The sequence below is a fragment of the Schistocerca piceifrons genome, chromosome 1, assembly GCF_021461385.2.
Source record: "Schistocerca piceifrons isolate TAMUIC-IGC-003096 chromosome 1, iqSchPice1.1, whole genome shotgun sequence".
Classification (NCBI taxonomy): Eukaryota; Metazoa; Arthropoda; class Insecta; order Orthoptera; family Acrididae; genus Schistocerca; species Schistocerca piceifrons.
The window spans coordinates 1,058,539,943-1,058,556,076 of record NC_060138.1 but is presented as its reverse complement, the minus strand read 5'-3'; the positions used below and the strand labels follow the sequence as shown (position 1 = coordinate 1,058,556,076).

General features: G+C 44.4%; 1 protein-coding gene and 1 non-coding gene across 2 annotated transcripts in view; one reads left to right on the top strand and one right to left on the bottom strand.

Annotated features, from left to right (window-relative positions):
* The window catches only part of LOC124796726, a 1,132,495-nt gene that overhangs the window by 858,452 nt on the left and 257,909 nt on the right, over positions 1-16,134 (top strand). The window lies entirely within an intron of this gene.
* Trnap-ugg lies at positions 3,141-3,212 on the bottom strand. Its single transcript has one exon. It is a non-coding gene; the product is annotated as a tRNA-Pro (tRNA).

Here is a 16,134-nt window from a genome sequence, read left to right as displayed (position 1 = left end):
GCACTGTATTCCCCGCAGCTAAGGGAGAGAGAGAGAGAGCTCTTTGCTCCCATAACGTAACATTAGAAAAACTGTCAAGAGACTCATTCGGCAGCAGAAACGGTTGAATGAAAAGCTTTTCAACATTTGCAAGAGAACAGTTGAGGTAACAAAAATAGCGGTTTATTACTCCATTACAAATGCGGGGAAGCGCAAGTACGGTGAAATTATTTAATAATGTCACCAGAAACAAGGATAGTCTATCGTTCTAACTAGCTATCGAACTTCAAAATTTCTCACGAACTGTCACTGTAGTTTCCGAAACACTCCAGGGATTTTCTTAAGTTGTAGCCAAGTCAGAGCTTATCTAATGCCCTCCACTAAGGAAGTACTGTCCGTTGTCTTGGTTCCTTCACTCGATTATTTATATCCAGTATCCCGACGTCACACTGAGGCTTCTCCTTCAGTCGTATGTTGCGCTCACCGCCAACTTCGCATTCGATAATTTCGCACCGTCCAGGTAGTTTGGCATTAATGGCTCCTTCACTCCAGATCTTGATTCATACATCTCACCCATCAGGTGAACCTGCACGTGAATCCTTCATTGGCTTTCCAGCCGACCAATGTGATATCCTGGTGGCAACGGTAGTCCTTCACGTTAGTCAGACGTCGGGAATAGATGCGGAATATAATATCACAATTAACTGACGACTCAGTTCCAAAACTACTCCTTGTTCACAAAACGTTTAGTTGAGCCTGCGGCTATGTAGTATAGGTTCAAACATGTCACAAGGAAACATAAACACCTAGCAGAACGTAAACGTACCGTAAAGCCCTTTACCTCTATGCTCTGACCTCATATTTTATCTTTAGAGTCCAGTGTTTCCTACCCCTAGTACAAGTACACGTCACGTAAAGTGGCCATGTGCGTGAGTTTTAAATACGTCGTTGGTGTGTGTGTGTGTGTGTGTGTGTGTGTGTGTGTGTGTAAGAGAGAGAGAGAGAGAGAGAGAGAGAGAACACTCATGTCCAGACTGCATACCAGTAAAAAATGTCCTGTAAAAAAATTGGGAGCCGGCCGGTGTGGCCGTGCGGGTCTAGGCGCTTCAGTCTGGAACCGCGTGACCGCTACGGTCGCAGGTTCGAATCCTGCCTCGGGCATGGATGTGTGTGATGTCCTTAGGTTAGTTAGGTTTAAGTAGTTCTAAGTTCTAGGCGACTGATGACCTCAGAAGTTAAGTCGCATAGTGCTCAGAGCCATTTGAACCAAAAAAATTGGAACGTAGTCCGAAGAACAGTCTTTATTAATATCGCACGTGCCAAAGCTGAGTGAATGACGGAAAATCTGTACGCCATCGAGAGAGAGAGAGAGAGAGAGAGAGAGAGAGAGAAGTTTACACTTTACTGGAACACACTACCAATTTGGCATTTCCTGAATAGAGATTTGCTCGACATCCTGGTGTATTCAGCGCCAGCCTTCGGCACACTGCTTATAATTAGATGGTAATTACGTTCAGCAGTACGTGTAGAAAAAAAGATAATAAAATCTTGACAGCCTGCGACACCTGTGGGTTAACGCTTCCCAAGAGACCACATAAAAATTATGTAGGATACCAGATAACTGCCTCCATATTACGCAAGTACAGATGATGAATATGATGTTTTTTTGTGTTTCGTGAAGTACGTGTCGTCGTATTGCGACTCTTCTCTTGCGTCGCCAGAAATAAGTGTGGAGTTTGTAGCCACTCGTCTGCTCGTAAACAGGAATTCTGTGTAGTGCTCAACAAGACACAGTGAATCTTCCCACACCATGGTATGCCAGACAAGAAGCGCAGCTCCAGGAAAGCTTCTCACAATTAGTCACGGCTGTCGCGTTATTTCTGCAGGTATTGACGTCGCTGTAAAGATGCTCGCACGGGAATTTGAGTTTGCAGAAAGGCCTGACACACAGTGTGACTTGTAGGATGTTGTTAACTGTCCCGGGAAACAGGTGAAGGTACATATGTCCATACCGAAATGACGAACTTGCGTTGCAAGTTATTTTATCGTTAAGGGAAAATGCGTCTAGGTAATAAGACACTTCAGGCTGTATTAACAGAAAGTTAACTGTGGTCACGTGTTGTTCCTCATATAACGCATGGATCACACTTCTTTATAAGATAGATTAGTTAACGGTTATCGTGCGATGACAGGAAAATCATAAAATCCAATGGGTGTTAATTGGATAATCTGAACTTAGTAACACATCATTCGATGCACTGCGCTCAGTTATTTTAAGTTTGCATGAAATGCACAGCATACTGGTAACAAGTTATATAAATGAAGCTTGGCTCCCTCTAGTTTTTGCAGATGCTAGACGGTTTTTCCACCATTCAGAGGCTTTTCATATTAGTACGCGTTGTATTTCCTAAGTTCAGAGTATTTACATTATCGTCTAATATAAATACCTAATCTTCCGTATCCGGTGTCAACTCATTAAAATCTGTCTGGGTGTACTGTCGTGTGATCTTATAAGTCTTGCCACCTTTTTACTTTTTACCCTGAAAGGAGGCCACTGCAGCACGCCAAGAAGCATCTTTATTTTAGAAGATCGGCAATACACCAAGAAAGATTTCAATGAAATGACATGAAAATTTTTGAAATACTGATGATGGAAATCAGAGAAGTAAAACAGTGAAATCCTACGACTGCACGTATTATAAACCTGTAGATAAGTCAACTTTTACACCGACATCGACATTTTCCATTTCTCACACTTGAATGTGATGTTTAAAAATAAGCGTCGGAAGTACAACTAACTTGTTACACACTCAAAAGATGTGCGTGGACCTGACTGGATGGAATACGCCGCGGTGACACATCTTGTATTCTGTATGGAAGGGTAACACACCAGGAGAATTGGAAGTGGGGTAAAGCAGATATTTCCTAGGGGATTCGTGGTTCGTGAAGTATAGAAGTGGCACATACAGGTCTGGCATCGGTCCATACCGACTCAGCCCAGGGTCACAACTATAACGTAACTTTAACTTTTACTATCGAGAACATGAGACTGCAGCTGTCTGCCTCGACAAACGCTTCGGAGCAGATGGTTCGAAGTAAACGTTCCATAAACGCTTGCATACGAAAGAGAGGGAGCGGGATGTGAATAGAATAAAATGTAAGGGCTCAGCCGGGATTTGAACCCGGGACCTCCTGCACCCAAAGCAGGAATCATACCCCTAGACCACTGAGCCGTACATGAAGATCTTGTGTGACGGTTGAAAGCTGTAGCAAGCTTTCTATAACGGGTCCGTCCTTGAGTCACGATAACATCTCGCCTCCCGTCCGGACCCAAGTGGCAGTACGTAATCTGCAGTTTCTCCAACGGTTGGAAGCAAAATTGTCAATTTTACTGTTTTCTATTACCTCTGTATACAAAACATATCATTTCATTTAATGTATGCACGGTTCTTTGTTGCTCGTTTGACTGCTGCGTTCACTTCGCATACGCTGACTACTATTGTTCAAATACTAATCAATAAATTACAGGATGTAAAACGAAACTGTTTACAGTGTTCCACAGTGGTCTAGGAGAAGTCGAGACGAACCAGTTAATACAAGGCAATTGTGATCCATCAAGCCACGGACAGTCTCAAACTGGCCTAGCAAACAACGCTTAAGCTGCAGCGCGTGCAGCACCGCGCAATATTTTGGCTTAAATCCTACTTACATACGAGGGTAATCCCAAAAGTAAGGTCTCCTATTTTTATAAGAACGTAGACCTGTTTATTTCTACAATGGTTTACATCAGTTTACAGCTTGAACATTTAGCTATTTTTCGACATAATCACCAGAACTGTCGATGCATTTTTGTAGACGCTGTGGCAGTTTTTGTATGCCCATGTTATACCAGCTCGCCGCCATGCTGTTTTCTTTCACCTCGTCGTCGAAGGTAAATCGCTGGGACCACAATTAACGCTGACAGGTACTGCGAAACTGAAAAAACTCGAACGGGCGATTCAGAACCGGAGAAGAGGAATGTTGAGCAAGGGCGCACATATTCTCCATGACAACGCTCGCCCACACATCGCTCGGCAAACCGTTGCTCTTCTGCAACAGTTTCGGTGGAATATAATCACCCACCCACCTTATAGCCCTGACTTGGCTCCCAGTGACTATCACGTTCCTTAGATTAAAAGAACATTTGGCCGAAAAGCGATTCAGCTCCGACGACGAGGTGAATGGTAATTATGTCGAAAAATAGCTAAATGTTCAGGCTGTAAACTGATGTAAACCATTGTAGAAATAAACAGGTCTATGTACTTACTTTTGGGTTTACCCTCGCATTAAAAACGCCTTGTTCTTGCTCACATAAAATGTACGAAGAATGTTCAATAAGTAATGCAACACTTTTTTTTTGTTTTGAAAGCAGGTTGGCTTTATTCACTATTCGAATGCACCACATTATTCCCCACTCTTTTGGCTACAGAACCCTATTTTTCAATATAATCCCAGTTCAATGAGACGACCTTACACAACCATACTGGGAAAGCCTGTGCGCCCGCATGTTACTGTTCTATTGGTCAATGTCGGAGGCAACATCTTGCTGCATCAAAAACCTCCCCATCAACCACGTAACTGCTTCCCGCGGAGCGCATCCTTCACTGGGCCAAACAGATGGAAGTTGGGTGGTGCGAGATCCTGGCAATAGGGTGGACGACGATGAACAGTCCAGGGAAGTTTTATGAGGTCCTCTTGCGTGCACACACTTGTATTGTCAGGAAGAAGAAGAAGTTCTTTTGTAGCGACGAACGTGGTGAAATCATTTCTTTAACTCCCTGAGGATAGCACTTCAGAGTCGATCGTTACATCAAACAGCATAACCTCTACAGAGTCCCAGTAGACCGTCGCCATGGCTTTACCGGCTGAGTGTCCACAAGAGGTGATGCTGCGCCACTCCGTGGATTGCCGTTCGGTTTCCGGTTCGAAGTGATGAAGCCATGTTTCATCGCCTGTGACGTCCGCCCCGGTAGCTGAGTGGTCAGCGTGACAGGATGTCAATTCTAAGGGCCCGGGTTCGATTCCCGGCTGGGTCGGAGATTTTCTCCGCTCAGGGACTGGGTGTTGTGTTGTCCTAATCATCATCATTTCATCCCCATCGACGCGCAGGTCGCCGAAGTGGCGTCAATTCGAAAGACCTGCACCAGGCGAACGGTCTACGCGACGGGAGGCCATGGCCACACGACATTTCATTGCCTGTGACGATGTTCGAGAATAAATTGTCACGATCAGCCGTGTGACGCGCAAGGATGTCGTGTATTCTCGGCCCTGTGAATTTGCCGCCCTGTGAAATTTCCACCCAGAAAAGGTCGAGGAAGGGCCCACTAATCCCCTGGGGACGCGAGCTAGCATGCTGAAGCCGTACCGTGTTAGCAATACTATATGTTGCATGTAAGAGTTTCAGTGTTATTAGTTCTGATGTGTATATGTTTGTACTTAGAGAGGTCTTACTGATCAAAAAAAAAAAAAAAAAAGATTCTATTAATTGATGCAGAAATTTGGTTTAGAACACATACACAGCGACGTTGCCCAAGTGAAGAACAAAATAAGTAAATAAATAAATAAACAAGTAAATTGCGGTCAGGTTTTCGAAGGGCCATTTGTTGGCTGGTTCAATGCTGAAATTTGTTAAACTTACGCCAGAGCAGTTGACCCAAAAGGACATGAAAGAAGGCGCAAAAATATTAAAGAGTGCATTTGTAGATGATCAAAAAATTGTCGAGACTAACAAAAACTAAGCACCTATTAAGGAGGTGATTGTTGATAAAAACTGAAGGACTTAAGAAAACGTAGAAAATCTTGCACATAACTGTCATGCAAAAGAAGACAGTGTATTAGTTGAAGAAAGAGCAAATGAAGAAGAATCCAATGAAAAAATGTTCAAATGTGTGTTAAATCATATGGGACTTAACTGCTAAGGTCATCAGTCCCTAAGCTTACACACTACTTAACCTAAAGTATCCTAAGGACAAACACACACACACCCATGCCCGAGGGAGGACTCGAACCTCCGCCGGTACCAGCCGCATAGTCCCTGACTGCAGCGCCTCAGACCGCTCGGCTAATCCCGCGCGGCAATCCAATGAAAGTAGTAGTAATATTTTCTTCTCTGACATCTGTCAGTGACCTTTGACTGTCTTGGAAATCTAACAGTTGAATCATTAAAATAGTAAGTGACAAAAAATTTAAAATAAACAGTAATCATTCTTCTTTGTTTAACAGACAATGAGATAAAAAAAAGCGTTAACTAACAGTTAACGTCTGACTCCTCCTATATCAACCACAGCATGAGAATGTTTTTAGAACTTGGATGGCACATTCAACTAAAAATCACAGTTTGTACTATTCTTGTTATAGTCTCTATACCACAGGCACGAGTTTGAACAACGCATATGAATTTGTTAAAAGTTTTCAAGCGTGGTTGAATTTTTAAACCTTAAAACCTTAGGAACAAGTCTAACTGTAAACAGAAATACCTTACCTAGGCAGCACTTCAAACGGAAGAATGGTCCTATCGGAATTAGTAAATAAATAAGGATGACAGAAGTCTGCGTTGGGTACCAAAATACATAGCTAAACCACTGCGTAAACATCAGCCTGTAACAGAACAAAATTCGACGTGTAGGTAACAAAAATAGGAAATTAATACAGTTTTGTGTGAGCTCGAAATTGATCACGGCAAATATCGCCAAGTCATTCAATAACTTAATAGCTTTTTATCCTGTCTCCTGATCATCGTCACGTAACGGGAAACTGCTGCCATCATTCATAGTTAACAACTCTGCTTTAGGTTCAATCTCGTCTCTTGTCTCTGGATCCCTCTCACTTCCCTGCGACTTTGCCCTTTGTTTGTATAACGTGCTGTTCTTTGTTCGCTGCTCAGGCATTTCTGTCACAAAGTCGTACCGTCGATTATGCAAGGTACCTAGCTCCTCTGAATAGATTTTGGAAATAGACGTATTTCCCTCTCGTGCCCCCTTCTTTGCCTGGTTCAGAGTCCTCTGTACTTCCAACCTTGCGTCATCCGGAGCTCCACATTGATGCTCGCGCGAAAAGAGCACTGCCGGCCGCGGTGGTCTAGCGGTTCTAGGCGCTCAGTCCGGAACCGCGCGACTGCTACGGCCGCAGGTTCGAATCCTGCCTCGGGCATGGATGTGTGTGATGTCCTTAGGTTAGTTAGGTTTAAGTAGTTCTAAGTTCTAGGGGACTGATGACCACAGATGTTAAGTCCCATAGTGTTCAGAGCCATTTGAACCATTTTTGAAAAGAGCACTGTAGATCCTTGGTTTTAAGCTTTCCTCGGCAATGCTTCTCTTTTTGTTTTGAACAGCGCCAAATCGCATTCTCATCTTCCTTCGTTTTCTTCACTGTGTAAGAATAACCTTCATTGTGGCAACTAGGCGTACCACGAATTGTCGTTGAAACTTCTATATCACAACTACTGAGGTGGTAATATCCAAGTGGCACGATGTGAAGTCTACGAAAACTAGAGTGATACTAACAGGCAGACGGGGCTGTGCGGGCGGAGTTCGGCCGAGTCTACGGAAGAGGTAGAGCCAGGTGATTAGGACGGTCCGGTTACAGATAGGACGGGACACAATAGACGCAGGTACGAGGCGGAGAGGTCGCAGATTTCTAGTGGGGGCGGAAAGTTCGCAGGGCGGAGAATTCATACATTCCGCGCAAGCAGCTCCGCTCAGATGGTCCTTCGTTATCCTTTATGGTCTACTGTTAGGCGGCGAGGAACACAGCGGGCACACATCTTTGGTTCCCCAGCTGGTAGACGGGTGTGCCAGCACTACTAACAGAGACGTCCAGTTGAGGAGCGAGTTGTTTAACTGCGATCTGTCGATCATCTCTAATGAGTGTCCGTACATTGCACGATTGCAGGATTCACAGATGTGTGGGGCCGGCCGGCATGTGGGAAACCGGACAGGCATGCGCGACCTTTTTGGGATAGTGACAGACGCTTCGCCCCACGACTCACCGTGCTTTTGTTCACTTCCAGGTCTCCGTAAACATACTGCGAGATCCTATAATATGTGCGATGGTCTGGTTTTCCGCCAAAAGGAACTCAATGACAGCTCTCTGCTTGGAGCGCACGTCCGTCATTTTGAACACTGCTTATAGCGCTGCCGCCTATCGGAACTTCATGAAACTATAGGGGCTGAAGCGAGAATATACCACGATGTTCCACAACAAATTTCGCATTTTTTCAACCTATAATGGGCGAGAAGAAAATGTGTTGCATTACTTATAGAACGTCCCTCGTAAAGTTGACAGTTGTATAAGTTTAACGTCAAAATATTCTAAATTTTAATGGCATAAAATTAACAACTGAATAGTTTTGTTTGTCTGACCTCCTTACTACGAAACTACAGTGCTTGTAGGGGTTAAGTTTTGATCAAATTGCAAAGGTAATTAATTTTTGCATAAAATTTATAAAAATCTTTTTCACGTCACGGGAATGTTTAAATTAATACTGTTAACGAAATAGCCGGTGGTGTAAGAGAGCCAGAGGATACCAAAAATCTTGCGCCGAGTGCATGCCCTGTAGCTTAGGGAGTTTTTGTAGGCCAATTTCAGGTTGTTTCCCGGCTTGACAGACCGCAAGTGCCCTCTGTCATTGTTCGTATCCCCTGCACCACTGTGGTATGTTGTAAACAGTTATCGTTTACACTTTGTATATCCGCGCAACACGATTCGAATCTAACTGCCAGATCATTTGATAAGCAACTCCTGCATCTTCCAGTTCTTCTTTGTCTGACCTATACTATTAGAGAGTTCTTTCTGTATGTAACCACTAAATTTACGAAGAGGAAATAAATACAACAAACTAGTATTATGTATATGATTTTCAGTCCTCCAGAAGTAACTTCTAATATACACTCCTGGAAATTGAAACAAGAACACCGTGAATTCATTGTCCCAGGAAGGGGAAACTTTATTGACACATTCCTGGGGTCAGATACATCACATGATCACACTGACAGAACCACAGGCACATAGACACAGGCAACAGAGCATGCACAATGTCGGCACTAGTACAGTGTATATCCACCTTTCGCAGCAATGCAGGCTGCTGTTCTCCCATGGAGACGATCGTAGAGATGCTGGATGTAGTCCTGTGGAACGGCTTGCCATGCCATTTCCACCTGGCGCCTCAGTTGGACCAGCGTTCGTGCTGGACGTGCAGACCGCGTGAGACGACGCTTCATCCAGTCCCAAACATGCTCAATGGGGGACAGATCCGGAGATTTTGCTGGCCAGGGTAGTTAACTTACACCTTCTAGAGCACGTTGGGTGGCACGGGATACATGCGGACGCGCATTGTCCTGTTGGAACAGCAAGTTCCCTTGCCGGTCTAGGAATGGTAGAACGATGGGTTCGATGACGGTTTGGATGTACCGTGCACTATTCAGTGTCCGCTCGACGATCACCAGTGGTGTACGGCCAGTGTAGGAGATCGCTCCCCATCCCATGATGCCGGGTGTTGGCCCTGTGTGCCTCGGTCGTATGCAGTCCTGATTGTGGCGCTCACCTGCAGGGCGCCAAACACGCATACGACCATCATTGGCACCAAGGCAGAAGCGACTCTCATCGCTGAAGACGACACGTCTCCATTCGTCCCTCCATTCACGCCTGTCGCGACACCACTGGAGGCGGGCTGCACGATGTTGGGTCGTGAGCGGAAGACGGCCTAACGGTGTGCGGAACCGTAGCCCAGCTTCATGGAGACGTTTGCGAATGGTCCTCGCCGATACCCCAGGAGCAACAGTGTCCCTAATTTGCTGGGAAGTGGCGGTGCGGTCCCCTACGGCACTGCGTAGGATCCTACGGTCTTGGCGTGCATCCGTGCGTCGCTGCGGTCCGGTCCCAGTTCGACGGGCACGTGCACCTTCCGCCGACCACTGGCGACAACATCGATGTACTGTGGAGACCTCACGCCCCACGTGTTGAGCAATTCGGCGGTACGTCCACCCGGGCTCCCGCATGCCCACTATACGCCCTCGCTCAAAGTCCGTCAGCTGCACATACGGTTCACGTCCACGCTGTCGCGGCATGCTACCAGTGTTAAAGACTGCGATGGAGCTCCGTATGCCACGGCAAACTGGCTGACACTGACGGCGGCGGTGCACAAATGCTGCGCAGCTAGCGCCATTCGACGGCCAACACCGCGGTTCCTGGTGTGTCCGCTGTGCCGTGCGTGTGATCATTGCTTGTACAGCCCTCTCGCAGTGTCCGGAGCAAGTATGGTGGGTCTGACACACCGGTGTCAATGTGTTCTTTTTTCCATTTCCAGGAGTGTAATTTTGTGCTACAAATGTTAGACAAAATCTCACTTTATGGACCATAAGAAAGTGCCAGCCATCATCTTCATGTTGTTGTTGTTGTGGTCTTCAGTCCTGAGACTGGTTTGATGCAGCTCTCCATGCTACTCTATCCTGTGCAAGCTTTTTCATCTCCCAGTACCTACTGCAACCTACATCCTTCTGAATCTGCTTAGTGTATTCATCTCTTGGTCTCCCCCTACGATTTTTACCCTCCACGCTGCCCTCCAATACTAAATTGGTGATCCCTTGATGCCTCAGAACATGTCCTACCAACCGATCCCTTCTTCTGGTCAAGTTGTGCCACAAACTTCTCTTCTCCCCAATCCTATTCAATACTTCCTCATTAGTTATGTGATCTACCCATCTAATCTTCAGCATTCTTCTGTAGCACCACATTTCGAAAGCTTCTATTCTCTTCTTGTCCAAACTATTTATCGTCCATGTTTCACTTCCATACATGGCTACACTCCATACGAATACTTTCAGAAATGACTTCCTGACACTTAAATCAATACTGGATGTTAACAAATTTCTCTTCTTCAGAAACGCTTTCCTTGCCATTGCCAGCCTACATTTTATATCCTCTCTACTTCGACCATCATCAGTTATTTTGCTCCCCAAATAGCAAAACTCCTTTACTACTTTAAGTGCCTCATTTCCTAATCTAATTCCCTCAGCATCACCCGACTTAATTAGACTACATTCCATTATCCTTGTTTTGCTTTTGTTGATGTTCATCTTATATCCTCCTTTCAAGACACTGTTCATTCCATTCAACTGCTCTTCCAAGTCCTTTGCTGTCTCTGACAGAATTACAATGTCATCGGCGAACCTCAAAGTTTTTATTTCTTCTCCATGAATTTTAATACCTACTCCGAATTTTTCTTTTGTTTCCTTTACTGCTTGCTCAATATACAGATTGAATAACATCGGGGAGAGGCTACAACCCTGTCTCACTCCCTTCCCAACTACTGCTTCCCTTTCGTGCCCTTCGACTCTTACAACAGCCATCTGGTTTCTGTACAAATTGTAAATAGCCTTTCGCTCCCTGTATTTTACCCCTGCTACCTTTAGAATTTGAAAGAGAGTATTCCAGTCAACATTGTCAAAAGCTTTCTCTAAGTCTACGAAAGCTAGAAACGTAGGTTTGCCTTTCCTTAATCTTTCTTCTAAGATAAGTCGTAAGGTCAGTATTGCCTCACGTGTTCCAGTGTTTCTACGGAATCCAAACTGATCTTCCCCGAGGTTGGCTTCTACTAGTTTTTCCATTCGTCTGTAAAGAATTCGTGTTAGTATTTTGCAGCTGTGACTTATTAAGCCGATAGTTCGGTAATTTTCACATCTGTCAACACCTGCTTTCTTTGGGATTGGAATTATTATATTCTTCTTGAAGTCTGAGGGTATTTCGCCTGTTTCATACATCTTGCTCACCAGATGGTAGAGTTTTGTCGGGACTGGCTCTCCCACGGCCGTCAGTAGTTCCAATGGAATATTGTCTACTCCGGGGGCCTTGTTTCGACTCAGGTCTTTCATTGCTCTGTCAAACTCTTCACGCAGTATTATATCTCCCATTTCATCTTCATCTACATCCTCTTCCATTTCCATAATATTGTCCTCAAGTACACTGCCCTTGTATAGACCCTCTATATACTCCTTCCACCATTCTGCTTTCCCTTCTTTGCTTAGAACTGGATTTCCATCTGAGCTCTTCATATTCATACAAGTGGTTCTCTTTTCTCCAAAGGTCTCTTTAATTTTCCTGTAGGCAGTATCTATCTTACCCTTGTGAGATAGGCCTGTACATCCTTACATTTGTCCTCCAGCCATGCCTGCTTAGCCATTTTGCACTTCCTGTCGATCTCATTTTTGAGACGTTTGTATTCCTTTTTGCCTGCTTCATTTACTGCATTTTTGTATTTTCTTCTTTCATCAATTAAATTCAGTATTTCTTCTGTCACCCAAGGATTTCTACTAGCCCTCGTCTTGTTACCTACTTGATCCTCTGCTGCCTTCACTACTTCATCCCTCAAAGCTACCCATTCTTCTTCTACTGTATTTCTTACCCCCATTCCTGTCAATTGTTCCCTTATGCTCTAACTGAAACTCTGTACAATCTCTGGTTCTTTCAGTTTATCCAGGTCCCATCTCCTTAAATTCCCACCTTTTTGCAGTTTCTTCAGTTTTAATCTACAGGTCATAACCAATAGATTGTGGTCAGAGTCCACATCTGCCCCTGGAAATGTCTTACAATTTAAAACCTGGTTCCTAAATCTCTGTCTTACCATTATATAATCTATCTGATACCTTTTAGTATCTCCAGGGTTCTTCCATGTATTCATACACTTTATTTATTCGTTTAACCCGATCTGATTAGGACCATCAGGCCTTCTCTTATATCAGATCTCTCTCTCTCTTTCTCTCTCTCTCTCTCTCTCTCTCACACACACACACACGCACACACACACAGTATATATACTACATCGTACTTACCTAAGAAAATAAACGTTTTTGTATGATAATTATTATTAAAGTTATTTGAGTGTTCGCAGAGGCGGTGTGCGGCCCTTGTGGCCGAGCGGTTCTAGGCGCTTCAGTCCGGAACCGCGCTGCTGCTACGGTCGCTCTGATGGTACGGGTGTTTCCGCCGCGTTGTACAGACAAGAGCGTTGAGATCGAGGGAAGATATGAGGGACAGTATGCGCTGATACGACAGTAGAGAAGACAAACGGACTTGGAAATCTCTACACTTGTCTGCACTCAACCAGGACAGCTGTTCATATGATGGTTAAATGTGATCAGAGAGTGGAACATGACAGATATAACGAACAAATACATTCATGAACAGTTCCGGACGCCGAGAGTTTTCCTGAGAGGGGCATTGCAGAATAATATCGCTATAATCAATCACTGGAAGTATAAATGTTTGTACAAGTTTGTTTTTCTGGTGAAGAGGGAGCGCTTTTTATATTTTTTATAGAGCATGGAGAGATGCTGATGCCTTCTAGCACAGCGCTTGGTATTGCGTTATCTGACCACATACGAAAACCACAAGGGAATTACCTTCCAGCAACATTCAAGTCTCCACTGACGTACGTTCGTGGATATTATGAGTGTGATTAGGTTTGATGAAATCTAGTAAGATGACAGATGGCTAGATAAAACAGATGGGTTGAGCTGTGATTTGTATCCAGAACCTGCTGCATTCGAAGTAGGGTTATCATTCATAGTTCACTGTTTGAAGTAAAAGAACGACGTGAAAAGATTTTGGAAGCTGCGTCACGTTTTCCTCAGCGAGATTGTCCCTGGACCACGTAATCAGCACAGGTTTCTTGCGGTTTCCTGCGCACACATAAAACATGAGACATATGAAAATGTTTTTATTCAACTGTTGCCTACTGCTTTCACCGTACAGAGATTGGTTCAGTATGCCATTAGCATGAAAAGATACTTACGACAGAACTAATTACATACAATGAGTTTCGAAGCATAATGTGTTACCTTCAGACACGCGACTGCTTGTTTTTCCTGATTGGTGTATATTTGTATGATACACTTTGTCGAAAATCACGAAACGTAAGCAAATAGAACTATCATTGTGGACAACATTTACATTCGAAATTTGCATTAAGTACCTGTAGTCCACTGGTAGGGGAGGACAACAGAAAATTTACTTCTGCATTAAGTACCTGCAGTCCACTGGTAGGGGAGGACAACAGAAAATTTACTTCTAACATTCCGTTTTACACTAGGACGTGCTTACAAGTAATGCCTCCGAGTTTTTTATTCGAAAACTCTCGAAGCTTTTTAAATGCAACAAAACGTTACCAACATTAACATTCTAAATCTTTATTTTTCACACCTACATATTTGCAGCCCTCTTCGTCTAGAGAGCTCTGAGTTGTAGCGTGTAGCATGGCGGAGCGTAACCTAACTACTCTGGTGTCCAAAATTAAAGCAACAAACCGCTATTTCCCAGTGTTGTGTCTAATTCACGGCATGATCATGCAAAATATCAACAGATGTCCGTATAACTTTGTTCTTCATGGAAGATGGCATTCCAGTCAATGTACAACCACGTCAACAATGACGTCAGGGCACCTATCAAAAGGGAGTGTTTGCCGGGTAGTCCCACCACCACAATCGCTGTGTATACAGTCAGACACTATGCGGTGGAGGGCCACAAGAAGAATGGAAGTAGGACAGCCACAAACTGATGTGGCCAAAGGCTTAATCTGAATCGTTCTGTTGTTTCTCGTATATGGCGACAATTTATATAGACTGAAACAGTATCCTGAAGATCAGGGCATGACCGACCAAGTGCGATATCAATATGAGAGGGCCATTATTTGGCCGTAAGGGCATGACGGTACCGCCTTAGTGCTGCACAGCAACTGGCATCTCACCTCGCTGCATCCACTGGACGTGCTGTGTCGAGACAAACGGTGTGCAGAATGCTTCGACAGAGCAGGCTCTATTGTCGGAGATTTCCGTATGTGTACCTCTGATCCGTCTTCACAGAAGCGAACGTCTAGAGCGGAGACGTCAACATGCCACATAGACAGTCGAACAGTGGGCCAATGTTCATTTCGCAGATGAGAACCGATTTGGTCTGGAGAGTGATTCTCGACGCATTGGCAGCTGAAGGGAACGTGGAAAACGATTTCGGAATCCAAACATTGTGAAAAGAGACCGATATCGAGAAGGATCCTTAATGGTGTGGGCAGAGGTTATGTTAACCACTCGAACATCTCTTCATAAACTGTACGGGTGAATCGGCAAGGTATCTCGACGAGATCTTGGGACCTCGTGTGCGGTTGCTGCGTGCTGGTGTGGGCACAGACTTTATACTGATGGGCAATAATGCTAAATCTCTTAGATCAATGGTGGTTGATGTTTTCTTGGAAACTGAAGGGCGTGGCCTGCTCGCTCTCCCGATTAGAATCGCATTGGACATGTCTGGGATGCATCACGTCTGCATCTGTCAACCACTGTCCAAGACTTGCGAGCAGCTCTGTAGGAATAATTGGCGTTATTGTCTCAACGTGAGACTGATGACATCATGCACAGCACGCCCCGTCGTTGTCAGGCCTGTAGTGCTACCAGAGGTAGTCACATCCATACAGAGCACATTAACCAGTTGCCGGAATGTCTGTGCAAATCCTTTAAGATGAAACAAGAATATTTTTGTCAACCGTTATGCATATTGCGGTTGTTTCGTTCTGTCATCTTTACATTGTTTTACTATCTCTTGTTCACATTGTTTTGTGGCAAAATAAACGTAACCTTGCAAAATTTCCGCTTGTTGCTTTAATTTTGGACGCCAGTGTATGTTTATGAAGGAAACAGCGTGCTGTAACTGAGTTTCGAATTCGAAGAGATCGTCCACACTTCGAGCATCCTCTCCTTTAGCATGACAATATCAGACCACACACGAGCGCGGCGACATCTGCAACAATCCGACGCCTTTGTTTCACTGTCATCGATCAACCTCCATACAGTCACGGCTTGGCCTCACTCGATTTTGATGTTACCAAAACTTAAAAGAACAACTTCGAGGACTTCATTTGATAGTGATGAAGCGGTGCAAGCAGAGGTGAGGTTGTGTGTGGCTCCGTCAACAAAGTGAAACGTTCTACAATGACGCTGACAACAAACAAATCCCTCATTGGAAGAAATGTGTTCGTCGCCAGGATGACTATGTTAAGAAATACAGAGGTGACATGAGGAATCAAAATGTACAATGTTAATAAGGTTTGTTTCGTTTAAAAAGCTTTGAGTTTTT